The following is a 27,662-nucleotide window of genomic DNA, read 5'->3' as shown; positions in this document are numbered from 1 at the left end:
GGGATGACCGTGTTTTATTCTATAGCATCATTTAAAAGGATTTGAAATAAAGCAAGAGTCAAAAGAGAACTTAAGCTTGGCTTCATCAAAAGCAAAATCAAATCAGTGAAATCATGTGTGGTCAGACACAACAGCTGCTATAAGGTCAGTCTTCCTGTCCTGAATTAAATTTTTCCTCTGAAGTATGTCTTATGTTAACTTCAGTGATCCTGCAGGAATCGTGCACTTCAGGGGACCAAGGACAAAAGCTGGTAGATAAGTATTGCACTTCAAGAACAGAGTGGAGTATTCTACATAGGCATGTCCCCATAAAGGCTCTGCTAAAAATAAGAAAGTAGCAGCCTCAAGCAGCATAGTAAATGTATTTTCCCTTACCTGACATGACAGCCATAAGCCTCCCCAGCTCTGCCCTGACAGGGATATCATAGAATCACTTAGGTTGGAAAAGACTGCTGAGATCATCTAGTCCAACCTTTAAATCTTTTCAGTCGTTTCCAACACAGTCAAGAGATCTGCAGGAAGCCTAGGATCTAACCCTTTTCTTTACTGAATTGTCTTTGGATTAGTTTCTGCTCAGTGATTTTACTAATTTTCTGTCCCCTCTGGAACTAGTTCCTGGTGTTAACAGTTGGTTACAGTTCTCTTGAAGGCCATGAGATCTGAAGGATCGCTTTCTGGATTAACTATGTGACTTGTTTCTGGACAGGCACAGCTATCTTTCTTTTCTTTACATTTCCCCTTTTCTGGCATTCACCTTGATGCACAAAGCTTACCTTAGGGCATACCCAGTAGTCATCTATTCTCATTGCTAACATACACTGCACATGGAAATTCTCACGGGCCCTAGGAGATCATGGTTTGCAATGGTAGAAATAACACAACAAATATTATTTCTGTGCTCTTTGTGCCACTCCACTGAAATGTGAATACATTTTTTTTTCCCTATACCATCTTTAGCAACCGCTCCCTTCCTTGTCAAAAGAGGGGAACAAATTTTGAAACAACGAAATACAAACACATCCTACCTGTGCTGCAAGGAGCAGTGAGCTTGTGAAGTTGTTTGACGCAGCTGCAGGACATGAGCTGTCATGCCTTAAAGTCATAGTTGGAGGTGGGTTTTTTTGTTGTTGTTTAGCTATTGGAGCTATACGAATATTTAATAAAATGTAGTATTTTAAAAAGATAATCTGAACGTGTTTTGTGGCACTTGCAACAGGTATCTCCTTGCTCCCTAACTTGATTTCTGCAGAAATGTTAGATAAAAGCATAATTGCATAATCTATATAATTGCTTGTTGCCCTCTCATATGCATTCAGATCTGATTAAAATAATCTTTTCTGCCATCCTGTTTGTATATTTGTAAAGGTCAAACGAGTTATTAGGCTTGACTATTCAGCTGCAGGATATAGAAGACTCTTTACAGCATCTGTAATGCGATACACACAAAATGCCTTTCTGCTTACAAAATGACACCTACTGGTCTCCAGGGCTGCAGGCACACTTTTCTTATCTGCTTTGCTCAAAGTCATGGCGCCGGTTCTAGTCAAACCCAAGGGTAAAGCGGGGACCTGACAGAAGCCATAGCGTTGGCTAGATGATGCTCAGTACTGAAATGCTGATAGTATTGAGAGTCAAATATCTTTCTTGATCTTTTCTTTCATATTGCGCTCAGACCCCTTACTGCAGTGGTTATTTATGGGAAAGGATATACAATTCCCTTTATCTTTCCCCTCTCTTTGCTGAACAAGTAGAGCATGGTTCACAATGCATTAAGCACAGTGTACTTGAATTCTGTAGCTATTTTCTCTGGGCCTGTGGCCCAGCTATATCTGACTGGTACCCTGCCAGAATAGCACTTGGACACGTAAGCTGCCAGTACTCACACAGATTTCAGAACACTGCATATGAGGTGTGTTTTAAGTAATTTTGAAAAATACCTTTTATGCTCTAGAGAAGTCAGAAGGCCGTATTTTACCTTTGGGAAAAGTGTAGTAGTGAATATATTCTGTGTATTTTGTGTGAACTTATGCATCTAGATATAAAGGAACAGTATCGATGGTGACCTTCCATTACCAAGTAATGGTAAATTCAGAATTTTACTCTAAACCACATTCCTGGTGTGGAAACTGCAGGGACTGAAGTGTGCAGTCCTGCAGGATACCGAACATGTGAAGCAATAGAAGTTTGGGTTCAGAGCTGGGCCCAAGGAGATCTGAATTTTATTCCCGCACTGGTAACAGACTCCCTATGTAATATTAAACAAAAAATTTTGTCATTCAGTGCCAAGGTTCTCTTTCTGTAAAGTGGGAAAAATTGCAGTGCTGCTTGAAATGTTTTACAGTCTCCTCTGGCACCCGTTCATGCTTTACTTTAAATCAGAAGCCTCTCTGGCACTGCTGCTCTTCACGCCTTCTGAAAGGCCTGGTCAGACGCTTCCCAAATTCAGTCAAGGTTGATTATTACTTTAGAAAGGTTATGAAATACTTAAGGAGACAACTGGCTTTTCCCGCTGAAGGTAAACTTCTAAGGGACTCTTCTACCCAGCTAACATGGATCCAAGGGCACCCTTTGGAATTATTCTGAATGATCCATGTGAAATGAGTTAGCGCTTTCATTCTATTTTCTCTATCTTGCAGCTACCTTTCCCTTGTAGACAATAATGTTGAGGTTGTTACCAGTATTTGGAAAGGCCAAGAGTGCCACAATATTAAAACTGTATCAGCAAGGTGATACAGACCGAGTGGTGGATTTACATAGGTATGAGCAAAACTTAAATAATTGCTTTCCATTGTAATCCTAGACAAGCTTTGGTTCGCTTGTGCCTTTACACACCTCATTTTTTGGTTATTCTGTGAATGAGTATACACAATTATTATTTTTTTATTTAATGAATTTTTTTTTTTCAATCAAAGGTAAAATGGAATAGGTACGCTGAGATAATACAATACCAAGGCAAGACGAGACCCTTCCATTTCTTATTACTGAATCCCCTTTTAGTCAGAATCTGATAGTACTCTGGGGAGAAGAGTCCAGAGAATGTGAAATAAAGTCAGACTGGCAGTTGCTTCCCCCATCCAAAACTCATTAGAACTAAACAGAATTCTTCAAAATGAAATAAACTTTCCTACTTGGACAGCGATTTGGATCCATTCCTCTCAATACAGCACCTTTTTACATCCTTCAGCTGCTACATCTCACTACTTTAAAAATGAATGAAATTGGAAAATTGAGTGGATTTCTGTTCTTCACCCCTGTCGGCAGATTATCTCTTGCATGGCTGCACCAGTGACAAACCACAAGCTGCTCCTTCACAAACCTGTGTCCCACCTGAAGTTATTCTCTCTCTGAAACTACACAGATGCACATTAGTTAAAAGTACATTTATGTTTCCAATGTATGAAAAAGTGAGATAAAGTTATTTATTTTAGAAGTCACAAGGATTGCATGGAAATAACAAAATACACGAGTCTTTAATGGAGCCTAAACAGTGCATACTCTTCAATGCCACCTACTGGTTTTACGGGTATTAACTACCCATCTATGCCTATATGGAGAAATCTTCACAGACGATTCTTGGATCAAGATACACTGTGCAGGAGCTTTGTGACTGAACAAGAGCAGTCAAAGCTTTGCTGCCTCTGCCTTCCCTGGTTCCCTTGTGTCTCTTTCCACCTCCTTTATCCCTCCCCAACCTCTCATTGTTAACCTTTACTAGCATGTTTTCCTAGATCCAAAATTTTAGATGGAATAGACTTGAATCTGGCTGATCCCGGTTGGTCAGCGCGCTGGCATTATGCAGGCTGAAGTGCTGTGTGTAGTCTCAACATGCAAGTCATGGGATGAAGTGGTGGAGACCAACCAGGCATTCTGGTTGACAAACCAGAATGTTGATGGGGACATTGTGGAGACATGCACTAAACAGTTGATGTCTACCCACGGGAGGTTGTCAGAGTCAATGCAGTAGAATTTAAGTGTCTCTTCTTTTAAGAAGAGTTTAGTCCTGTTTGTTTGTTGTTTTATTTTGTTGTTTTTATATGGACTGGTCAATCATACACAGTAGCCTCTCCAATTAGTCCTTAGAAACTCACTACTTGTTGCAGGCGGTCTGCAGTACCTACTCTTTCTCACCTCATGAAAGGAATAAGGGAATATCCTGACATGATGACTGCTCTCTTGCTTCCCATTGCTCTTTACAGGGACTGTATAGGCCCTCAACAAACTGTCATCCATCAGCAAATTTAGGGATTCAATCTCAGTGCATCAAATCATGTAAACAAATGAAATCATCAACTTTTGATTCCTGAATGCTTGTAGGTTGTATTGATCCTGTAGGTTCTGAGAGAAGTGATCATGGTCTCCTTTTGAAGCTTCCTGCTTTTTTTTTTTTTTTTTTGTTTTTTTTTTTTTTTTTTTCTGGGGAGTTGGGTCAGGAAGAGGCACACTGTTTCTTCCTTGTGTGGCTTTTGGTGAATCCTGGATAGGAGTACGTGGGCTATCCCAAACAACTGATCTTTCTCTTTACTGTTGTGCTCTGTGGGAGCAGCTGATTCATGTAGAGTATACAAAATTGAGACTGCAGTTATGAAGAACAGTTGCTGATCTTTCTTATCTGCTTTCTCATGACTCTTCAAGATGGCACTGTAGCCTGGTTAGCCTTATAATTACCAAGCTATGGTCTCTATCCCATTAAGATTCCCTCTTAGCACTCACATTCTTTAGGAAATAAATTATTTGTTTTCTTGCTGTTTTTGAAAGAAACTTACCTGTCTAATGTTTAAGCTTTTGAACTTTTATATGTCAGTGCTGTGAGCGATTTTCTTACAAAAGCAAAGACTTTTGTTTATTTTCCTGAGTACACAATGTTGAAAGAAATGAAGAGTTGCTACACATAAGTTTCATCATGTCTGTGGATACAAATTGTATTTGATAGGGTAGGCTAGTTTGGTTCTGGATAATAATATCCGGGAAACATAATACACAGAAATATACATTAAAAAAAAAAAAAATAGTATTAACAGCAGAAAAATCCAGAGCTGACTTTATATGTAATGAGAAAGGGTAGAAGAGAGACCAAAATTCTAAGCACAGATCACAGCACCTGCGTATGTGGTGCAACGCTTTAAGCCTGGAGATTCTTCTGCAACCACCAATTGAAGCAAAAGCTTCCTTTTAGCTAGGAAAAAAAAAAAAAAAAAAAAAAAAAAAAAAAAAAGAAAGGATTACTGTTTTGAAAACATCTGAAACGTTGATGCGAGAATTTGACTGATTCTATTCTTATTAACATAGTTTCTGAGCCCACAACTTAGTTGGCCTCAATTACTGTCATACGATGCCAATCTCTGGTGGCAGTTGAAGCCAGAATAGTATACACTGTAATGAGAATGGATTTGAAAACCTGATAACATTGCTTAAACCCTTAAAAAACAGGGGGAGGTTTGCTTTAAAAATAAAATAAAAATAATAATAAAGTAATCCAAAATGTTGACCTGTAATTAATTGAAAGGACATAATTGACTCAGAAATGTTCAAGGAAACAAAAGGTGATCATTCAAACGGGACGCCTTTGACAAGACTCCTGTTACCATTTTCTTACAGATGCTCTCTTCAAACGGTAGAAATGCCTGATGTTTGACAGCTGGTCGAAGCAGATCTACAATCTCTGGACATTCTTCCACTACTGTAGGAGACAGTTTCCAGAAATCACTTCTAGAAAAGCGGTGGCTATTTTCAAAGGCAAAGGTAAGACTCTGTGGTGTTTAAGACAGTATGTGCCCCCCCCTAGAAAATGTGAAACACGCCAAGAGCCTCAGAGGTATTTATCAGACTGTAGAAACATCGCCCTCTTCTGGTAACAGAAATACCTAGGAAATTGTTGAGGATGTTTTTCAAAAATGCAAACGAGGTGTTTCGAACTCTAGTATTTATGACTGTATTACTCTGAGACTGTTAAGAGTTTTAATTTTTCTGGTTACCCCACCTGCTGTTTCGTTATTAAAATCTTAGGTCTGGTTAATCAAAAATGCACTCTGCAGTCAGATCACATAAGTTCTATAAAACTTGTATGCGTGAGTATACTGCAGAAGCTGTTCATGACTGAAATAATTTTTAAAATTTCTGATGTGTGCTTAAAAGTCTTATGAGAAAGCAGTATGGAAAACAGGAGTGTTGCACTAGAATCAAAATATGTGACACTGCCATAAGGAACTTAATTTCCTTTAATATTAAACACACACTTGTGCATAAACATGCATTACGTGCAAAATCAGAATGCATGTGGTATTTTCTTGAACACTTAGAGATGTAGTATGCCAAAAGCACACGGCTGACAAAACATCAAGAATAATGGAAAACTTTGGTAAATTCAGCCCCCCCAAGCCACGTAGTTTAATACATGTGATTTCATGCCTCAGAGGGAAAATGTCTTAGAGCCACTTTTTTTTTCTTCCCTTTTTTTTTTTTTTTTTTACACAAATATTGCATGGCAAGGGTATTAATAGATCTTCACACTTCACCTAGCTGAACTTAGATGTAAAAAGGTTTACTGATCTTTCACTGGCTCCCAGTTTTGCTGAGTCCTTTTCTACCAATGGAAAGTACAATAAGAACCTTCTCTTGTACTTAGCGTTTTCTTGTGAGGGTCTTCATCTGATGATTGAACAGTGAACCCTTCGCTCTTTCATGTAGTCTAGGGATAATTTAATTCCTCAGTCTATATTCCTCCTAACTTTTGCTGTGGAAATTATTTTTTTCTTCCCTGGTTTACGTCTGTAAAGAATCTGGCACCAGAACGTGCCGCGTACCTGGACTTCTCTCTGTACTTGTTTATAGCTTGTATGGGAGCTCAGGCAGGTAAGCTCCGCTAGTCCTGTTTATTTTTCTGTACTAGTGCTGCCAGATCCAGCAAGTGTAATGCGGTAAAAAATGACAGCAGGTCTGCAACAAAGTTTGAGGAGAGTAGTACCTAGAAGTGGAAGGGACAGAGCTGACAGCAGTAAGGTTCACAGTGAAATGGTGAGGCAGGGGTCTGAGCTTTAATGCACCTCCTGAGCCAAGGAGAAGAGGCACCCCTACTGCCCCTTCCCCACCCCAGTGTTGCTTCTTACAGGTATTTATTGCACAGCTCTTTCTCAGAATGTAACAAATTTCACAACGGTCTGATCCAAGGTCACACTGCGGGTGCCAGAACAGAGGTGACCTTGAACAGAGGCAGACCCCTTAGACCCCTGTGAGGCAGGTTTCAGGGCCTGTTGGTGCACTCAGGTTGCTGAACCATGCTGACACCTGGATTGTCTTCCATATCTACTGGAGCATGTTAGAACCATTAATGAGACAGCTGCTAGGACTACTCTTGTATCTTCTACTTACATACAGAAAACGTCTGGGTAGAAGTTGGACAACTGGAGGATTATTTGGTCTGAACAAGATTCTTTTCCACCCAGTTCTGGCCTTGTAACCACTTTCATTTATGTACCAGTTAGTTCAAAGATGGAAAGAGCAAGTTCCTGAACACGTGTTATTTAGGTAGTTACAGACTAATGCAAAGCTCCTGGAACAAGTCATCTGGCTCCAGATGGTTAACCATGTCTTTGGATGGGAGTATCATCAGAGGAAGATGTAGTGTGACAAAGTATCTGGCCTCTGACCACACTTCATGTCCCAGTGCTGTCTTTGGCAGAAAATGTGGCTGTCTGGAGCTCACCTTCAGGTATCAGAAGCCCAGTGCAGAGTATCAGCAACATCACACTCAGCATTTTCAGGGGAGACTAAAAATAGATATTAAGCTCCTTGAATTTTGTTGTACCAGTGGGTTATGTGCATCTCAGGCTGCTTTTACTCCCTTGCCCTCAGGAGATGGGCAGTTTCTCTAGAGAACTCTTACTGAAATAAAATTGAATACAGCCTTTGAAACTGAAATTCAGCCTCTACTCTTATACCCTGTGAATCTGATAAAAGAAGAGATTGAATCTGAGGCTTGTAGTAATAAGCTACTGAGTCAGGCACCTTGGAAGGTTTTAATCTTTTAAACAGCACTTTAAAAAGTTCTAAGTAAGAAAGAAGTACACCAGATTGTTTTCAGGAGATTGTGTCATGATACATACATGGTGGTCTGCCTGTGCAGAAACAGAGGGTGTTTCGGTGCAGTGCAGAAACATGCTTTTGTGGAAACCAAAGAAGCTAGGGTTCAACCTGATGCTGTTCATTTCTGTCCTCTGAAAAAATCAGCTGTGAGAAGAGCAAGAATGAGATGTGTTTTTAAGACTTCTGTTTGTCACCTCATGTGGTGTTTAAGGCTCTGAGCATTACCCGAGCAACTGTGTGCATCAGACCAGGCTTTTTTTTTGTTATTGAAGGGTTGCTTTCATTTAAACCCCTTTCAGGAAGATCACAGGGAACCTTTGCTATTCATGATGCTCAGTATTTTTTTTCCAGTTGCAGGGATTGTAGACATCAGTAACAAGGTATTCCCTCCTGCAGACACTAGTATTGTCCTTTTAAAGATCTAGAAAATAAGCAAGGTTATTTCAGCATTTGGCTAACTTGAGGTATAAAAACTTATTTGTGCTTGTATTTTCTAAAAACTTTTTCTGCAAAGTGTCAGTTAAAACAAAAGCATGTTAAAATGATCTAGACAATGTTATACTAATTTCTCTGCAGAGCCATAGTGAACTTTGTACTCATCCACATATTAATCATTCGAGTTTCAGTCTAAGACTCCCAGCTAGACTGTGGAGGGTTTAGGGATAATGTCATTTTGCCCTTTCTCTGCCCACCCCACTTCCTTATCTTGGAAAGAGTACTAGAAAGACAAAATCTTGGTTGAAGGTACCCATGGAAATATGTCGCCCAACCTCCTACTAGAAGTAGGAGTGTCACCAACACTAGATAAAGGCAAGCGTGGCTTTCTCTAGTGGCATCTTAAAGGCTCCAAACACTCAGTTTCCACAACTTCTCTGAGTGAGCCCTTCCAGTGGGCTCCTCTCCCAGAAGATAAAGTCTTTTCTTTTTTCACACTCTGTGTATATTTTACAAGGTCCTTGATGTAACCTGGAAATTATCGTTTGGTAGTCTTGGGTTCATTTGTATTTTAAACCTTTATGGAAGTAATATCAACTTTGTTTAAGAAGTACCCTTCCTTTGTAATGCTTCATATGGAGTTGAGTAGACTTCTGCTAGCTGTCCTGAAGCTTCATTTTCCTTTGTGTAAGCTGTGAAAATTAAAGCATCATCAACAATCTTAATTTCGACAGTAGCTCACTCCCGTAAAACAGATAAATTGAATTTTTTTTTTTTTTTTTTTTTTTTTTTTTTTTTTTTTTTTGTCCTGGCTGTAAATAACAAATCTGGAAACTGGAAACTTGACTGGTGAGGAACGGAGGAAGAGAAGGCAGAGAAAATACCATTAGGACTGCCTGCTCTGTTTAATACTCCCTGAAAACAAACACCCGGGCCCCCCCCCCCCCCCCCCTCCACTTCATGTTTCTAATGTGTGCAGTAAAATTAAAAAAAAAAAAAAAAAAAACAGTAAACACAAGATCCATTTGAATTGAGAATGGTAATTTACTTTCTTGGGAACATAGGTTAAGTATCAATACTTCTCTCTGTGATACAGAAAACAAAATCCCTCCATTCCCTGTTATTTTCAACAACATTGAAAGGGACAAGGAGAAACCTCCAAACAGCTTGAAAAGAAACATTGTGTTTTGCCAAGGGTAAGGATTCAGCAGAGAAGGAGTTTTGCTGAAGGCCAATAATCTTTGGGATTATGGTGATGTACATCCACTAAGGTGTGCCTCAGAGGAAATCATTAGCTACATTACATGATTTCCCTGAACTGACATATTTTGAAAAGGTGTGGGATGTTCTCTGTATCAAAAAAAAAGGGGGGCAAAGCTGAAACAAGGTGTGTGACACAGAATTTTATTGATAATCATTAGGGTTTTAGACAGTACTCTTTGAAATTGGTATGACTAATGAAAAAAAGACAAGGACCTGACAGTTATTTTAGGTTCTCCTTTTTATGTTGCTTTAGAATCTCTGATTATCCTCTGATACCATGGAGAACTGATACAGGGAATGTTTCATTTCAACAACAGTTTATCAGCATTCTCCACTGTAAAGATTTAAGTCCCCCTTTTTTACTAGTGCAAAATGGTGCAGATTTATTTCATTGACATTAAGCAAATTTATACTATCTGAGATATATCCTTTAATATTAATCAGAATATTGCTTTAGAGCCTTTAAATATTTCATCCATGGAAGAGGAGAGTAAACGGTGTCAGAATGATGTGTTAAGTTTCCTTTAAAATTATCAATTTTTTAAATACACGAGCATATTAGTAAATACTGAGGTCTTTGTGATGCTAGAAAAAAATATTCTAAAAAAATTTTTACTAAAAAAAAAAAAGAAAATTCTATCAAGAAAAAGTGGGGGAAGAATACAATACAAAATAAAAATGGTGTAAAGTTAATAAAGCTGTTCTGATAAGGTTTCCTCATCTCTAAGGGAAGAAAATTCTCAACCAATAAAAATGAATACAAACTGAATCAAAAATTACTGGGGGAAAAAAGCTGATTCCATACTTTGAGAACAAAAAGCTTAAGATTAAGAGAATAAAATGGTAGAATTGTTAGTAAGTGTCCTAAAGGAGACAGAAAGCTCCAGAGTTTCACTGAGCATACAAAGGGAAACAAGGGAGGCTTCAAAGATCCCTCAAAGATTAGGGCAAGTGTGGTTGTGGCTTACAAAAACCCTTTCATGCTGGATTCCAATGAGGAAAAAAGTTTAACGCTTATAATTAAAAAGTGGAAATAGTCCAGTTAATATAAGGAACTTGGATTTTCCATGCATCCCTGTGAAGTTACTGGTAATAAACAAAGTATGTGTTTGGAGAAATTACGGGCTGAGTAGCATGGCGTCTTTCAGCAGTTTGATCTTTTAATATAAGGTCAGCAGGGGACACCTGATTAATTTTGATTCATTGCCACGCAGAGGTTGTCTTCTGGTTTAGTGGTATTTTATCCAGGTTGCTAGTATTGCCTAGTTGCTGCTTACCTGTTTTCCCGATGCTGTTTTTTACCTGTTACCTGATGCTGTTCATTACTTACTACCACCATGCCGGAAAGCCCTGCTGTGCCTGGCATGGTATAGAGCAGAACAGAGAGATGGTGTCTGTCTTGGCAAGTTTACAATTTGTATACCCAGAAGAGAGAAACCAGTGCTTTTAGGATATGTGGCTTACCATCCTGAAGTCCTTAATGGATCATATTAAAAAGCCTGTTTAACCATGAAGAGACTCTGGAGTGCTGAGCTCTGCCATAGAGTTTGCACTGCTTTTAATTAGGTGAGATGGATCTCCCTCAGTACAGACCAGTGACCACCATGATAGGATGTCATGGCTCACTGGTGCTGGAACTTGACAGTCTCATTTGTGTGTGTGTGTGCATACATATATATATATATATGTAAATACACGTGTGTGTGTGGCAGCCAAATAAATGTATGTGGCACGTACGTGTGTTTGAGGGAAGACAATGACATGCAACTTGGCAGAGAATGATGAGAGGAAGAATAATAAAGATATTTAAAGTTTTTTTTTTTCTGAAAATGGAAGGCTATGAGTGTGCCTTTCTATGCCTTCTCCGAGTAACTCCGAGCGCTGAGATGAGCTCTAGGCAGGTCTGTCGGACTGCCTTGCACCAGCCAGGGCTCTCTGTTGTGCTGCAGCCAATGTTTACATGCAGCACAGTTCATACAGACGCTGGGACTTTTATTTATTTTCCTGCTAAGGAGCAATCTTGGCAGAAAAGGTTCAATGATGTAGCAGAGAATACAGCAATAATAAATTTTAAAATTGTATGTTTCTCAGGGTCATTGTGGGGCAAGTGGCAGCCCCCTTATTAGCAGGAATAGATTTCCTTTTGATCAGGAGGGAGAAGCCTTGCTGATCCTAACAAACACAGGCCCCCGCATGCCTTGCCCCCGCTAAGGCAGGAGGTACTGGATAGTGCCAGGGCGCAGGGGCAGGACAATGGTCTGGTCAGGTCCCCAAACACAGACAGCCTGTGTGCAAACCGCGCTGCCTCCTAAGCGAAATGGGCTGGAAAGGTGATACCTAACCCGCAGCCGTTAAAGTTGCATGAATGCAAGATAGAAATATGAATATTTTATTTACAAACCAGTTTGGCTACTGACACTCTGGTGTTGTGCTCGCTGCTTTCAGAGAGTTTCATTGATAGGTCTGTTCGCTGGTTAAGTGCATAAAGTTCCCTTGACTGATACGCATTAGCATGTATTAATTAAGGCATAGAACAGAAGTGCCCTTCCCTCTGAGCTAACTGATTAGCAACAAAGATTAGGATCTAATTGAATTAGGATCTAAACACAGACTTGCTGTAATCATGTCAGGTACTATAGAGTTCATGAAGCAGTTTACCACAGGTAGGTGGAGAGGACACTTATTTCTCCACGACCTGTTGCTCCTTACATTCCTAATGTCTAGGAGGTGCCAAACCCAGGGGATTTCTTCATTACACCTGCAGTCCCAAAGCCCCCAGCGGAGGATGAACAGCTGCAGCTGGGGCTCATTGCCAAAATCAGGTCCAGGCCTCTAGAATAAAAGGAAGGTGTATGGAAGAAAGGGGTTTAGCTTGGGGTGGGGTGTTATGTTTTCCTTCATGGCGTTCTGCAAAGAGCAGGGCTATAGACATGGGGGACTTTGTTCAATGCACTTTTTTTTTTTTTTTTAATAAGAGTTTTATGGGGTAGGGAGCAGAGTTGATAAGACCTACTGTGGATGGCTCATCTAAGCTTAGAAGAAACCTGGGTCTGAGGTGAAAATAACTTAGATTATAAACAAATGGAGGCAAAAAGATTCAGTAGCATGCTGTTGTTATGGCACAGCGTCGTGCTGCCTGACGGCTAGAGTTATGTGTGTGCAGCGGGGCTACAGGCAGCGCTGCTTGAGCCAGGGGGGTGAACAAGGCAACCTCCAGAGGCCACATCCAACCATAACCTCTGTGAGGCTGAACTGAAAGCACTTGCTTACATATTAATTCTGAAATACCTGAATGGCCAGGACGACTAGGGTAGGTGGTATAAAAGCTTGTAATAGCTTTTTTTCCTTTAATTCTCTTTGTAATCTAGAATGACACATGCCTTAACTAGAATCTGATCACATTCCTGCTGACAACATATATTCTGCTAAAATTTTAGTCATGGCTAACAGTCTGAGGTTATGTGTGGTATAGATAAGCCAAAGGAAAAAGCAGACACAAAATGCAGATCAAAGGGTGGAAATACGGAAGAGTTCTAAAGGTAGCTAAAGAGAAAACCAGTAACACTGGTTCTGTTAACCATTTGCATGCAAGGGAGCAAATATACAGTGTTCCTGATAGCTTTTCTGAAGGAGAGTGTAGCTAAGACACCAGTGCTGATGATACAGTAGCTCTAAGGTTGGGCATGATTGCTTTAATCACTTTGCTTTGTTCCCAGGCAGAGTGCATCTGTGACATCTTCTCTTCTGGCTGCATTTTGCAAGCTGGGGTGGCATTTTGCCAGTGACCCAACACCATGCGGCAGTAGCCCTTGGCTGAGCATCAGAGCTACAGCAGCAGTTACTCTGCTCTACCAATTGTGGGATGGATCACAGCAGTAGAAATACAGGCAAGAAACACATTTCCTGTATCTTTATCAGTCTTCAGCACATTATTTCATAGTGGACTTCTATTGAATGGGCTGTTGCTCTAGCAATGTTGGTGTAGAGAATGAAGTGGAAGAAAATCTTGTTGAGAAGCAGTTGGCAGCAGACTGGTTAATACCTTCCACGTGTAAGATAAGTAGCCTGATTGAAGCTGTCTGTCAAAATTTGGCTAGAGCTATTAGTTTCACCTGGCTTATTCCACCACAAACGTGTCATATTTTCATGTGGATTGTTTTTTAAAGCTGAAAGCAGGGAGGGATTTGCTTCTTTTACATTTTCTGGGCTTCTACCTAGAGAAAGGTAGGAAATCAAGCTGGAAAACATCATGTAGAGGGATAAGCTGTCTGATAATTATATGTTTTCATCTGTCACTTTCTCAGGCAATTGCCTGATAACCTAATGAATTTGTTTGGTTTCTCTACTGATAATTACAAAATGTTCAGGAGTTGTTAATTTTTCTTATTTTTATTAGAGTTGAAGCTAGTTATTTTGAAACGTGTTTGCCCAGTTGTGAACTGTAGCTTTTGTTTGCCAAATCTTTTGACTACCGATGACTTCTGAATTCTGAAACCAGAGCAAATGTTCTAGGTCATTCCTATGAAGTATCACAGTAAACTTGAAAAAGAAATATGCTATGAAGGATGGTGAGCTATGTAACAATAGATGTGATATATGTTTATAGTCGCTTTCAAATGATGAGGTTTTTAGAATGTACTCTGTATGGTGATTATAGAAGTACCTAAATATTATGATGTTCTATAGGTTCTTGAGGCACTTAAGTTTGTATTAGCTTCTACAACAGAATACAAATAATATATTTAACATACTCTTAAGACCATAAGCTTAATTATTTCAAGAGCAATTTGTTATCTTATAGATAACAAATTGTACGGTGTATGGTAGGGGCTGTGAAGTAGTACAGTGATTGGTGTATCTGGAGTTAATTGAAAGATGGAGGGGATGAGAAGGTTGATTCAGTTAACTTTTGGCTTTGAAAAACCCCCTTGTTCATACCTGTTAGTGATAGGTGTAATAAGTGGTTCTCTATCTGTTAAGTACAACATAACTCTGTTACTACAAGAGGTGCAAAGCTACTAGTAGAAAAAAAATGTACTTGACACTTTATTTGGAAAGCTGTTTTCTAGGTTTGTTTTCTAGCACTTTGGAAAATACTGTCCAAGAAAAGCAGATACCTGCCCTGCTTATATACAGTATAGCCGCTTCATTGTATAATCAATTAACACTACTTCTTATGCAAAGAATAGACATAGAATGGATCGCAGCTCTATTACCATTTATATTTCTCAGATAACTACTCATGGGAAGAAGTAAAAAATTATGTGCATGCTGGCTGTGCATTTTGACTTTTGCTAAAGCAGGAATACTGTGAGCTGGTATAATAGGAAGGGTCCAAACTGGAAGTGGACCAGAGCATTTTGTCTAATTTTAGACCCAGGTAAACTTCACACGTCCCTCCTGATTTACTGTTTTACTTATGAGAAGAGTGGCTGTGGGTTTTATTTTTAATAATAAGTGAAATAAGAAGAAATAGAACAGGGGATGTGTAAAGGAGGAAAAATCTTCTATTACCAAGATTAAAATCTTCAAATTCTTGTTCTTAACGAAGCTTTTCAGTTTACTCATATTAGTACTAGAATAGCATAGAAAAATTCTCCATAAAATGACCGTGTTCACCATCCCCTTTCTCAAGAGAGCACAGTCCAAAAATGAATAACTCCTATTGCCGTGGAAACTTCCAAAATCTTGTTTAGTTTTTGACAGTCACAATGATGCTTTCTGTAAAATGCCCTTCAGGATAGCTGGAACAACCTTCTTATGTCTGCATGAAGCCAATGCAACGATGCTTTGGTCTATCTGGTACCCAGCAATGCTGACAGAAGTGCAAATCAAGAGTACAGTAATTGAGTCCTCAATCTATCAATCAGCCAATGGTAGAGATTGGGGGTAATTAATTGGTTTAATCAGACACAGGAAATAATTAATGGACCTATGGCATCTGCACAGTATTGAACAAGATGCGGTTGTTTCACTCTTTTCTTGAAGTGTGTACATTATTAGTCGATACTGATGAAATCAGCAACATGATTTCAAAGTTTGAGCTTTCCTATTCCTGTCCTAGCTGGTCTAGTGTTATTAAACTGAGGTAGGTGACCAGCTTAGTTGTGTTTAGTTTTCCCTTACGCTCCTTGTTACTCTTCCCAAGGACTATATGCTCAGGTGAAAAATGAAAACAAAAAGAAAAAGCGGGGTGGGGGGAGTAGAAGAATTCATATATACGTATTTACAATTTATATAAACATTATGTATAATATAGACTAAAAAAATTGTTGGCAAGTACCCTCAGCAGCCAAAGAGCACGCTCTAGCTCAAAACCTTCAGAGAGCCAGCAACTGAGTTTATATTCAGTTTGCATGATTCCTCTAGAAAGCTCTGAGTAACAGACATTTGTTGAATAAAATCCAGTTACAGAAATGGTTTTCCTGTGAGAGTTTTGAGACTGTCAAATTAGTTCTCATACAGCTTGTGATTTTCACATGCAGTATAATTATTCCTAATTTTCGACCACTACAGTTGGATAAAAAGATACAGGAAACGCACAAAATACTGTGATTCTTCAAGGCCAAGGAGGATAAGCTAACCAACCAAATAAAAAATACTTGTACTATCTGTCACGGAAGGCAGAATAATATAGAAGAAATTTATGTTAATGAAGTTTCAGGATAGGCATAAGAATTATTCAGACACCAAAGGACTTGATAATAGACCGACATAAACAGAAGCATCTGTCTTTCTGAAGTGCTGACTGATTAAGAAAATTACTGCATGTGTTTAACTAAGCTTTTATACTAACCTTAGGTTAGTGATGAGAATTAGAGACTTTGTATGTTTTTGATGGAGAATTTTTAATTTCATCTTTGTAGATAGGCGCTTAAACAAACACTTTCATTTACATGTTGGGCTTGAATATGATTTGTAGAACTGGAAGCTGAGATGTGTAAATAGCTGTAACTAATAGGGAGAAATGGTGGTACAAGAACTGTTGGAAGGCTCCTTTGCCACCTGCTGATCCACCTGCACAGAGAAGATACTCTGAGCACCTAATTTGTTGGGTTTTAGTGTCACTTGGCATTAGTGGAGCAGCCACTGCATTGTGCAGGGGCCATTTTTTTTCCAGACAAACTCCTCTTCTGCAGCCCCCACTGTTTTCAGGGGCGAGTACAGGTGTTTGGCAACTCTCCTGGAAGTGAATGAAGTCACTAGGTCCTTGTAAGCTTTACACTACCACGAAAGAGAAAGTGTAAGTTCGTCAACTTTTCAGAAGCAAGTGCAACAATAAAAGTTCTGCAAGGGTAAAGACTTACAATTTTACGTGGGCACTAAAGTTTCCCTTGGAACTAGACTGAGTAAAGTGCTATGAGGGTATAAGAAATGATCCCTATCCCCAAATCCAGTTGCTGACACTACGTTGTAACGTGTTTATAAAGAAGCCACGTGGCACGTGCTGCCGCATTGTTGAGAGCCCAGCAGTTCACCAGTGCAATGCTCTGCGCGTTTACTTCTGGGGAAATGCACTGCTCGCTTCATGTGTGCTGCAGCACAGCGTACCAGAGGGAATAGCCCTAGAGACCCCAGCAGGCTGCTGCTGCACAGCCTGCTGCAGGAACGTCACATTTCTCTGTTGTTGGTGCTGCAGTCCAGTAACTGACAGAGCAGAAAAGAGCAGGTTGACTGAAATCTAAATTTAAGCAAGCTATTCCCTTGCCATGGAGTTTGCTGATGGGTGGGTAGGGGGAACAAAACAAACCTGCAGAAAATTGCTGCTAATGCTTCCAGAATCTCATATGCAGAAAAGACCCTCAGAGTAATGTGATTTCTCGCTAATATCGTTCTATGTGTTTCTTGTGCTTACAAGACAAGGCAAGACGGCAGGTCCTGTGTAATGATATTGTTGTATTGTACACAACAGCTGTATCTGAATAACCACCAAACAGCAGAGAATATGGCATATCCATTGAGTTGGAGGGCTGGAACATAACCAGGGACGTGCAATTCAGGAGTACTGTTAGAACTGACTTTGCATTCTTTCTCCTGCACCTGGCTGTTTCCCACAAACAAGTACTGATCCTAAAATGAGAAAGCTTAGTCCTGAAGACTGGATTTAGCAAGCTCACTCATCTTGAGAAATTCCTTTACCTAAATTTTAATAAGTTTGCAAACTTTTCTCTCCTCTACATTTTGTTAAAGAAATAGATTCATTAGGGAAAATCAGCTGAAATTCCACAAAACACATCTCCAGTACTGAATATTCTTCTGTTCTTTTAGGGTTTTATTTGCAAGCAGGCAAACAGATCAGTTAAAATGCAATGACAGCTAAGCCTGGGGTGGATCCTTCCTAGGACAGTGTTCAAGAGACAAAGAAGGTTGCTTAATTCTGGAAGGCTGTTAGAATTTTTAGAATTTCCTTGCATTCATTGTTCTCCTTATAATTGCTATTTTGCTTTGACAACAGTATTTTCTGTGGATCAATTTAACAGGCAAGAAGCTCCAACTCAGTATTGTCACCTCCTTAGCTGTTTAATGAACCAGCCCTTCCCTCCTGTAAATTTAATGGATTATTCTGCAACAAAATGAAACTCATCCACAAGGAGCAGTAGATAGAACAATTACTGATAATTTCATCAGAGAAAGTTTTCAGCTCATTTTGTCAATCTAGTGAGTTAAACTGTTATTTGATTTTAGAGGTGTATTACTCATTTAGGTTTTATGTATGTGCCTTAATAGGTATCAGATTCACTTAAGAAAAACACATGCATTTCAGGACAAGGCTTATTCTGTAGACCCTGTGTTAACAAAGGGGCAACAGACAATCTTAGTGTTTCCAAAGGAGCGCCAGCGGACAAAAATCTTCCTGATTTCAACCAAATTCCCAGTTCTTCTAAGGGAAAGGCAATTTACTGAAATCTTGAAGGAGGTATATCTTTTTTTTTTTTTTTTTTCTCCTTCCATGGGAACCCACGAATAGGAAATAGTAATTATATAAAATATAATAATTATATATAATAATTATATAAAAATAGATTGGTGTACAGTACCAGAGTTCCTGGGTAACACATCTACAGCACAGTCAAGGACAGATTTTCTGGTTAGTGCAATGGAATTTTCATGTGTATGTGGTTGCTTGAGATCAGAATACCTTCTTGCCTTAAATTTCAGTTACCTAAAATTCCCTTTTCCATTTGGGCAAACAGGTAATGGCTTGGTTCATAGATGGACAGCTGTTGTTACCTCTCAAAGTGAAAGCCATCAAAGCACACCATCAGAGATATTTTCAGGGATGACTTAGATGAGAGAAGAGAGGGTCAAGTTCTGTGAGCAGTAATCAGTGCAAATGCATCAATGAATATGTGCAATGTCTTCTTTTAAAGAGAATGAAAAAGGCAATTTGAGAATATAAGTGAAGGGGGGTGTCTTTCTGCATCTTTCCTGTATTTTTTGTCATCTCTCTGTGTGATATGGCTTTGTATATATCTGTATACGTTTAAATATTAGTATGTTCTCATACACATTTGTATACACACCCTTCACTTACAGCTTTCAGCTTGTTGGCTGTGGGAAGATCTGTACAACTAAAGCCATTAACTGACTTTTAGGGGAAATATTTTCCAATAAAGGGCCTTCACTTACAGGGAGACACCAATACTTCAAACAGCAGTGGTGATATTTTCAAGTGGAGTGTGTGTAGCTGTGTTACAAGTGATAAGCATATGTAAGATGCAAATATATCACGCAGATAAACATATTAGCAACTTCACATTATTAGTTCAGACTAGGAATGTACACACTTCATACCACTAGAAGCATTGGCTTCCTTTCAGCAAGCAAAAATTACAGATTTTTATTCTACCATTTCTGGGTGGCAGAATTCATTTGGAAATTTCAGGATCAATCTTGCCTGAGCATAAATATTAATATCGTAGCAGCATTTTCAGAGGTACTTCCTTGATTCCAGTTCCAGCAATCATTTAATTATTAATGGAAATTAATTTTAAATAGTTTTCTGTTGTTTGAAGCATTATTATCTGTCATAAGCCAGATTTCCTGATAGCTTGAGCCCCAGTTATGTATCTTTCACTTTGTCTGGAACTCTGAAAGCGTAGTGGTACCTACTGCCCAAACAATGCATGACACTGAATGATATCTTACTCCCTATGATAAAAACAGAGTAGGACACAAAATCCAAGTTTACAGTTGAGAAATTAAGAAGCACGCAAGAATTTGTGAAAGGAAAAAAGCTCGATTTGGATTCCTTTATAGGTTTGTGGAATATTGTGTAAAATATATATATTTAAAAAAAAAATGCCACTAAGCTGGCAGTCTTAGTTTTTATGAATATTGATGCTTGTTCTACATGTGGTAGAAGCTCTTGCTCTGTTTTAATTATGAGTTAATAACTGGTTTGGTTGGCAATGGATCAAGAACTCTTGTTTTCAGAGTGTCTTGGTAATCAATATGCTGCTCTTTGTGAGGCACTGTGGTTTTGTACTATATTTGCATGTTCTCTGGCCCATTTAAAGAGCATGCGGGTTTTGGATAATTAAGTGGTGAATATCTAATTTTACCTTACTCAGTGTATTGTAATTTAGGATTGACTATACAGGTGTCAGGGCCATTGCTGCTATACGGGACTAGAAAAAAGTGAAGCAACAGTGCAGTTAGTGTATGTAATTGTGTATGTATGTGCGTATACGCTTTATAAAATATATAACTGAGTATATACATATACTTTTATGTACACAGAAATAAGTTAAAAAGGTATACTCTTAACGTGGTCATCCCAAGTCTTGCATGTCTTCCCTTATAAGATTTGTCCTTCAGTTTGGCTGCCTTTCTTTACTGTTTATGCATTTATTGCATCTTCCCTCCGTACAAGTTCTCCTTTCTTCCTGGAGCTCTGCCTGGCTGGAGCTCCTAGACATCGCTACTCAGAGCCACATGGTAAGCACTGCGCAATGTGTGCAGTAATGAAGGGTTTTTTAGGCAGAAAAACTATGGAGTATTCTTTCACGTTGTAACAAATTTCTAATGACTATCCATAGTCATACAAAGAGAATTTCCATACTAAGATAATCTTCTTTTATGTCTCCATGTTTTCTTTGTGAGTCATTATTGCTCTTTTTCATGTCTCAGCTTGTTTCCACCTTTCTAAAAGGCCTCCTTAATTTTTCTGTTCTTTTTCCTTAATCTTATGTGACATTCTGTACCTGAGCACTTCTGGCAATTCTTGAGCAAGCTTTCCCTGACTGCAGAGAGTCTGTTTTGGCTCATCCTACTTCCACAGTGCAGCTGGGCATGCTAGATTGAATTTTTTTTCGCTTCATACTTGCCAGCTGCCAGACCTTAATCTCTTTCTAAAACCAAGAATTATCAAACTCCTCAACTTTTTCTCTCATTACCGTAACTGAGGCCCATATGGCAGATTTACATAGGGAGACAAAACAAAGCAATTCTGCAATTATCCCCAAAGCAAAGGCTTCTGCACTGAATCAGACGGTCCCACTGCACAGATTTTGGTGGAGCAGTCTCATGTGTCTTTCTGTCAAAGTGGTAGACTAAATTGGGCACTGACTGAGAGCATTGAATTTTAATCTGGATTTCAATATTAACTGCTCTTGTGTCCTATGGCTAGTAATTTCATCTTTTTCAGTTTAGACTGCGGGGCTGGCAGAATGAGGACTGTCTTTTCCTGTCTTCCTGTGTTTTGTACAATGCTGCTACAGTAGGCTCTAAACCATAAGTACTGCTACGTAAAAGTTTGCTTCAGTCACTGGCATCATATTCAGGATTTAGAAACAGTCTTAGCTGTATTAAGGGACCTCAGAAATATTTTCAGCCCAGCTTCTGAATTTTCATTCACTCATTTTTACAGTGAAATGCTAAGGGGCAAGAAACTCTTCAAACTGAAGCTATATGACTATACTCCGTCCTTTAGACGGACATCATATCCTTGGTTTGAGGGAATGCTGCAGCTGACCAACAAGTTCTTCCACATCTGAGAGATGAGAGTTGACAGATATCACTTTAAATGCATATGTTGTTACACTAGACTGAGTTGAGGTAGCAGAGGTGACAGGAGTATAGAATGGTTGAATTCTAGTCCAAGTTTTTGGGGAAACGTTAATTATAAAAGTGTGTGACTTTGTCACTTCTTTAACAGTACAAAATGTTGGTTTGGATGGCCTCATTGGCAGAACAAAATCAGAAATACGAAGGCATAACTGATTCTACGCTGTTAATACCAGTCTAATGTCCAGAAGTGTGTGTCTCACCAGCTGTCTCCCTGAAGCACTCAGGATAGATTAACTGATCGGGTCAAAGTACTGAATAATGTAATGGGTAAGATTTTCCCATGGATCCTCCTCAGTGTCATTGTAAATCTGAACTTGACAAGAATCATACAGATGATGCTGATGGAAGAGCCAGCAGAAAAGAATTGTCTTAGTGAAGCATATATTTTGCCATTTATATCAAACATTTGTCAAAGGGTGCATGAGGTTAAAAAAAAATAAAATAGAAAAATTGAACTGAAAGTGAAATATACCACCAACATATCACTTTTCTTCAAATGCTTTGTTTCCCCTTACTTTACTGTGCCATATGTCTGCTGCTACTTTGATTGCTGAATTATACCCAAATATTTTTCTTTCAAAATCAGGAATACAGGCCATTAATCCTTAAACAAGGTTGTTTCCTAGTCTTCTAAGTCTGTGGGTTCATGTTCCTTTGTTTAGAATAAGCAATCCATATTAAGCAAGGTATTGGCCGTTGTGAACCTGGCGGGTGAGGGAGCCAGTGGGGGTTGTTGCTGCCCCTTTTTACCTGGAAGCCACTCAGCAGGTCTTCTCAAGTGCTCAGCTGCTCGTTTAAGGTAAATAATGGGAGACTGTAACTGTAAATGACTGAATAGTACCTGGTGTTGAAATTGTGAAGTGATTTATATGGCTGTTTTCATCTTGGCAAGCTTCCCTTGTTTCAGCTGTAAGTTGGATCCCAAAATGACTCTGAACGGGCATATGTGTTACATTAGTGATAGTAGCGTCGTACCTGCTGTGAAATCACTTCGAGCCATTGCTTCAATTGGACAGACCGCCCTATTACTGCCTTGCAGTGGTAGGTAGCACGTTTTGCAATACACACTGCCTTATGCCAAGGGTGGGTGTGATCTCACAAAGCTGCTGAGGTTAAACCAAACCACACTGAAAACAGAAACAAAAACTTGAGAAGTGATGTGTTATCCTTGGAGGGGTGTTATTAACTCATAACGTACAGATTGTCGTCACTGTGAAATGTTAAATCCATGAAATCGAATTAATTCGTTAGAACTTAAAATCATGGCATGTCTTTGATAGAGAAACATACGTGTTAATAGGAAGGAAAGAACTTGCATGAGGGGGAGTGAGACTTTTTTCCCTGCTAGGCTGTTCAAGAGATGACTACAATATAGCAGACATAACATCCTGGGTAAGGTTCTGTTTCACTGAAAGCAGACTGCGGCAGCAGAATGCATAAGGAGCTGGCATCCGGAGCTCCAGCACTACTGGGCTTTGCACAGTCTTCTCAGGTGCGGTAGGACTTTCAGCCTGAGGCTATGCTGATGCCAGTGTTTTGTTCCAGAGCAGCAGTGCAATTTTGCAGATCACACCCTGCTTGTCTGCTAGTTGACTGCCTGTTGGTGCAGTTCAAAGATTTTGGTACATGTGAATTACTTTCCTTTAGAGAAACAAGAATTAGAAACTCCTGCCCTGGTGTGGACTACATATTCCATGTGCTCACTGGGGTCAGGATGGTCTGAGCCAGTGAGTATGTCATACCAGAAAGTGCTCCAGCAGCACCTGAGAAGCATTTGCATGTCAGTAGGATGCTTTAGGACTGTCAACAGCTCCCGTAATGTCCTAAAGAGCTGCTTGTGCTAGAAATAGCTTAATTCTTAATGTACCCTCATATTTATAGTCAGTCACCACCCCTCATTTGATTCTGCTTTTTCTTCTGTTTTGGTATATTTTGCCTCTTTAATCCCAAGACAGTGATTTTTTGACTTTATTACTTGCTTCAGTAGAGTTAACAGAATTAATGAGACTGATTTAAAAAAAAAAAAAAAAATCTCCCTTTTGGTTGCACTCTAGTCATACTCCTATTTTTTTCTTTCCTGCTTTGCAGCATAAGGTGGTGTGCTCATCTATATTTACAGGACTCCTAAGCAATTTTTTATTTTTTTAAGAAAAAGAAGGTTATGATATTCTCTATAAAAATCTCTCATATGCTATAGCTAATTTTGATGCTCATGTGTGATTGGAAATAAAATTAAAAATACTGTGTATTAAGAATGTCACATTGCTTCACCTCAGTCCAAGCTGACCTTCAGTTTATGTGGAGCAGCAGGCACTGTGTCCTTGTTTGCAAGTTATACAAGTTTTATGTGAGCTGTACTGTGAACTCGCTAGCTAATAAAAATATGTATTTAAAAATAGACGGAAAAGTCCAAAAGGAGAAGGACCTTCAGAGTGACAGTGCTATTTGACATCACGTCCTTTCCCCCCAGATCTCCTTGTTCCCTACTCATCTGGTTGATGTACAATCTCAGTCGCTAGTCTCTTTGGTACAAAAAGGCTTATTTGTACCTCCAGTCAAGGAATTATTTTGTTTTTCTTATGGTTCTGCCTCAGGAGTCCTTGATATATTTCTGTGTCCCCCCAGTTCTCTTATTCTGTGAAATGTTGGGTAGAATCATCTTCTGCAGGACCCTGGGAGGAAGGTGAGCTCTTACGGTGGTGAGGGGCTGCTGCGAGGCTCAGGCGCTGGGCTGCTGCCTCTCCTTCCCGTGGCCTTGGAGCACCTGGCAGAGGCAGCCCTGCAGGGACTGGCACGTCAGCTTGCCCTGTCATCTTAGCAAGGTCTAAAATAGCTTGTTACTCACTTTAGGGAGTGCTTACAGGGAGCTTGAGAGCTGAAGAGGGAGGCACACAGCAAGTTTTAGAGATCCAGAGAATTAAGCAAGGGTAGGGCAGGTAGTTTTTCAATTCAGGGTTCTGCAACTAATGGCCCAACTTGTCAAAGAAAATTGCTTGTGGCTCCTGACTGTTGGTGTGTCCTGGGAAAGGTCATCCTTTCATCCAGCTGCAAATATCCTTTAAGACTAATCAAAGGGATCACAGTGACGTGGACCTGAAGTGGTGCAGGAACAGATGGACAGCAGACAGATAACACCTATACAGAGTATGTCCCTGAATAGCTGCTTATGTGGCTGGTGCCTGTGGCTAGGATTACACTTAGCTCATAGCAGCTTATCAGGCTGTAGAGACAATAATAAGCAGAAAGGGGTTTCCTTAATTTCAAGGCATTGAAATACTCTAATAAGGGATACAGCATAAAAATGTTACTGCAGTAGTCTAGATAAGGTTCAGTGCAGTGCCTAAATGTGTCTTCTGTTGCTTGTAAACCCTGTAGCAATAATGCGATTTGATCCATTAAAGAGGTTGGACTCTTTGGGTGGATGTGCTAGCTGACTTTAAGACTAATGGCCAATGTTCACACAGTGATAAACCTTGATCTGACTGCTCCTTTGCCACTCAAAAACCTTCTGACAATAGCAACAAGATGGCATCAGGTGCCAAACAAGAACAGACATCACTCTAATAAGCTGAGAGAAAGATCCACAATTCACATCCAAGGTCTTGTACTTTGCTGCTTTCTCTAACAAAGTGTAGGAGTCTGGCTACCGCTCCTGAATGTCAACTACAGCAAGACAGGGAAAAACTTCTCAAGTGCTTGTGTTGGACTAAAGACTCTTCCTCCTCTCCCAAATAAATTAGCATGCAGTTCATTAAGGGCATCTGGAGACGAGTCGGTATACCTATTGTCAGGAAAGAAACATCACCGTAACACAAATTACTGTACTTGAAACGTAGTACCAACTGAAGTTTCATTGTTGTCATGGGTGTCATCAGGCTCATGGAGAAATCATCTTTGATGTTTTGATGTACTCACACGCACACTTCAACCCCTACCAAACAACAACAAAAGCTACAGAGTCTGTAGAAGCAAATAGGCAGAGACTCCCACGCTGTCAAGTCTGGAGACTGATGTAAAAAAATTAAGTAAAATCTGCAAAAGCTAGGGTGTCTTCTGTAGTGCTGGCCAGGGGTCTTCCATGAGGAAGTAGTTACTAGGACACTGCTCGGGTTTACAGCATAGAAGGTGATCCTAATAGAAGAATCCCTGCTTGCTACTCTGCAATAATAAACCTCTGTTTAATGTGGATGTTTTGAAGAGAGTAACGTATTGTCTTCAGATGAAAAGGGGATGTTTAGCATTTATATTAAATATGGAAGATGAATTAAATAGGAAGATGAATTACCTTAACTACAGCTCTTCAGGTAAACTGAATTTGGGAGCATGTGCCCTAATATAGAAACAACATGGTAGAGCAGCCAGTAGGTTAATAGCCATATTAATAAAAGTAATATAAATGTAGAAAAATAAATAAATGGAAGTATCTGAAATACTTTATCTTCAAGGTTTTTGTATTTCTGGACTTTTCTGTCTTGGTTTAGATACATGTTCTTGAATCTGGAATTACTTCTTATACTTATGTGTAGTAAGTGGCATTTTAAATGTATGCAGATTTCGTCTTGCTCCACTGGAATATCTAAACATACATGGAGCTATAAATGCCACATGCGTATCCATTTATTGTATCGTCATCCAATTTGGAGTGGAAGCTACCTTGGGATTTTTAGTAGGTTCATTTTCCATGAAAAAATCAGTATCATACCTGGTTTGCGAAATTAGATTTTCTTGTTTATAGTATTTATCCACAAGGGTTTTGCTCTGTTTGTTTTCTTGAATTGACTGAATTTAATCTCCATCTACTGATCATGTCTCACTTTTCTGAAATACCTCCAAGCCTTGCTTTAGTACCTTCTGGGAAGACAGTTCATGGCCCTGTGGCCTGTTTTAGCTCATTCTATAATCACTCTGGTGAACTTTTCATGCCTTTTGAGTAGCTTAGAGCTTTTCAATTTGTTCCATCTCATTTCACAAGAGCACCGGCTTATAACTTACCTCCTGGGAGATGCCACCCTTCTCCCAGTGCCAATATCAATGCACATCCAAGTGGTACAAGATATCAGGACTTTGCAAGTCAGCAGGTAGCTAGGGAGCACAGCCAAAGTTCTGCCTTCACCAAGCTATAAAGTAGCTAAAATCTACTCCTTTACAACAGCTTTTTCAGAGAATCTATCAACCAACGATCAACGATAAATCTTTCTGTATAAACTGTATAAAGGTCTCATAGGTTTGTAAGACTGTCTGCTGATGCATTTATTCTGTGATACATTTGTTTAAGAACTTTGCCTATTTCAAAAACTAGACTTTCTGTTCCACCCGTGCATTCAGAAGGGAAGCTATAACAGTTTATCATCAAAGGATATAATGTGAAATTGTACTGGTATACTAACCTAGCCTGTGGGACTCTGACAGTTCAAGGCCACTAGGGTTATTCTTAAACTGTTTTTTATTTACATTAAAGCAAATATATTTCTGCTACGCTGACACTTTCCACAGCAGGTCTCAGAATGCAAGTGCCAGGATGACCCGCTTGCTACCTTGTGTTCTGGGCTGCAGCGTGCCTCCTGCCTATGCTTCTACTTGTGGTATTGCATTCTGCTTTCCAGTGATATTTTGCTCCTTTTTTCTTTTCATCCTCTTTCATCACCTTTTTTCCAAGGACATGTGACCTTTTGCTTGGCGTGGCCACTCCAATTTTACATATCAATTGCCCCATCTGGATGTATCAAGGTGAATCTAGCCCATTGTCTGCCTTTAAAGAGGGAGGTGTGATATTTCTATAAGTTTCCTCTGCATTTATTTTTTCTCCTCTGTGT

General features: G+C 39.4%; 1 long non-coding RNA gene across 2 annotated transcripts in view; it reads left to right on the top strand.

Moving 5' to 3' along the window:
- The window catches only part of LOC118169056, a 317,976-nt gene that overhangs the window by 81,945 nt on the left and 208,369 nt on the right, over positions 1–27,662 (top strand). The gene's annotated exons all lie outside the window — the stretch shown is intronic.

This window comes from Oxyura jamaicensis, chromosome 6, assembly GCF_011077185.1.
Source record: "Oxyura jamaicensis isolate SHBP4307 breed ruddy duck chromosome 6, BPBGC_Ojam_1.0, whole genome shotgun sequence".
In the NCBI taxonomy this organism is placed as follows: domain Eukaryota; kingdom Metazoa; phylum Chordata; class Aves; order Anseriformes; family Anatidae; genus Oxyura; species Oxyura jamaicensis.
The sequence above is the reverse complement of the archived record's forward strand: the minus strand, read 5'-3'. Positions and strand labels throughout refer to the sequence as shown.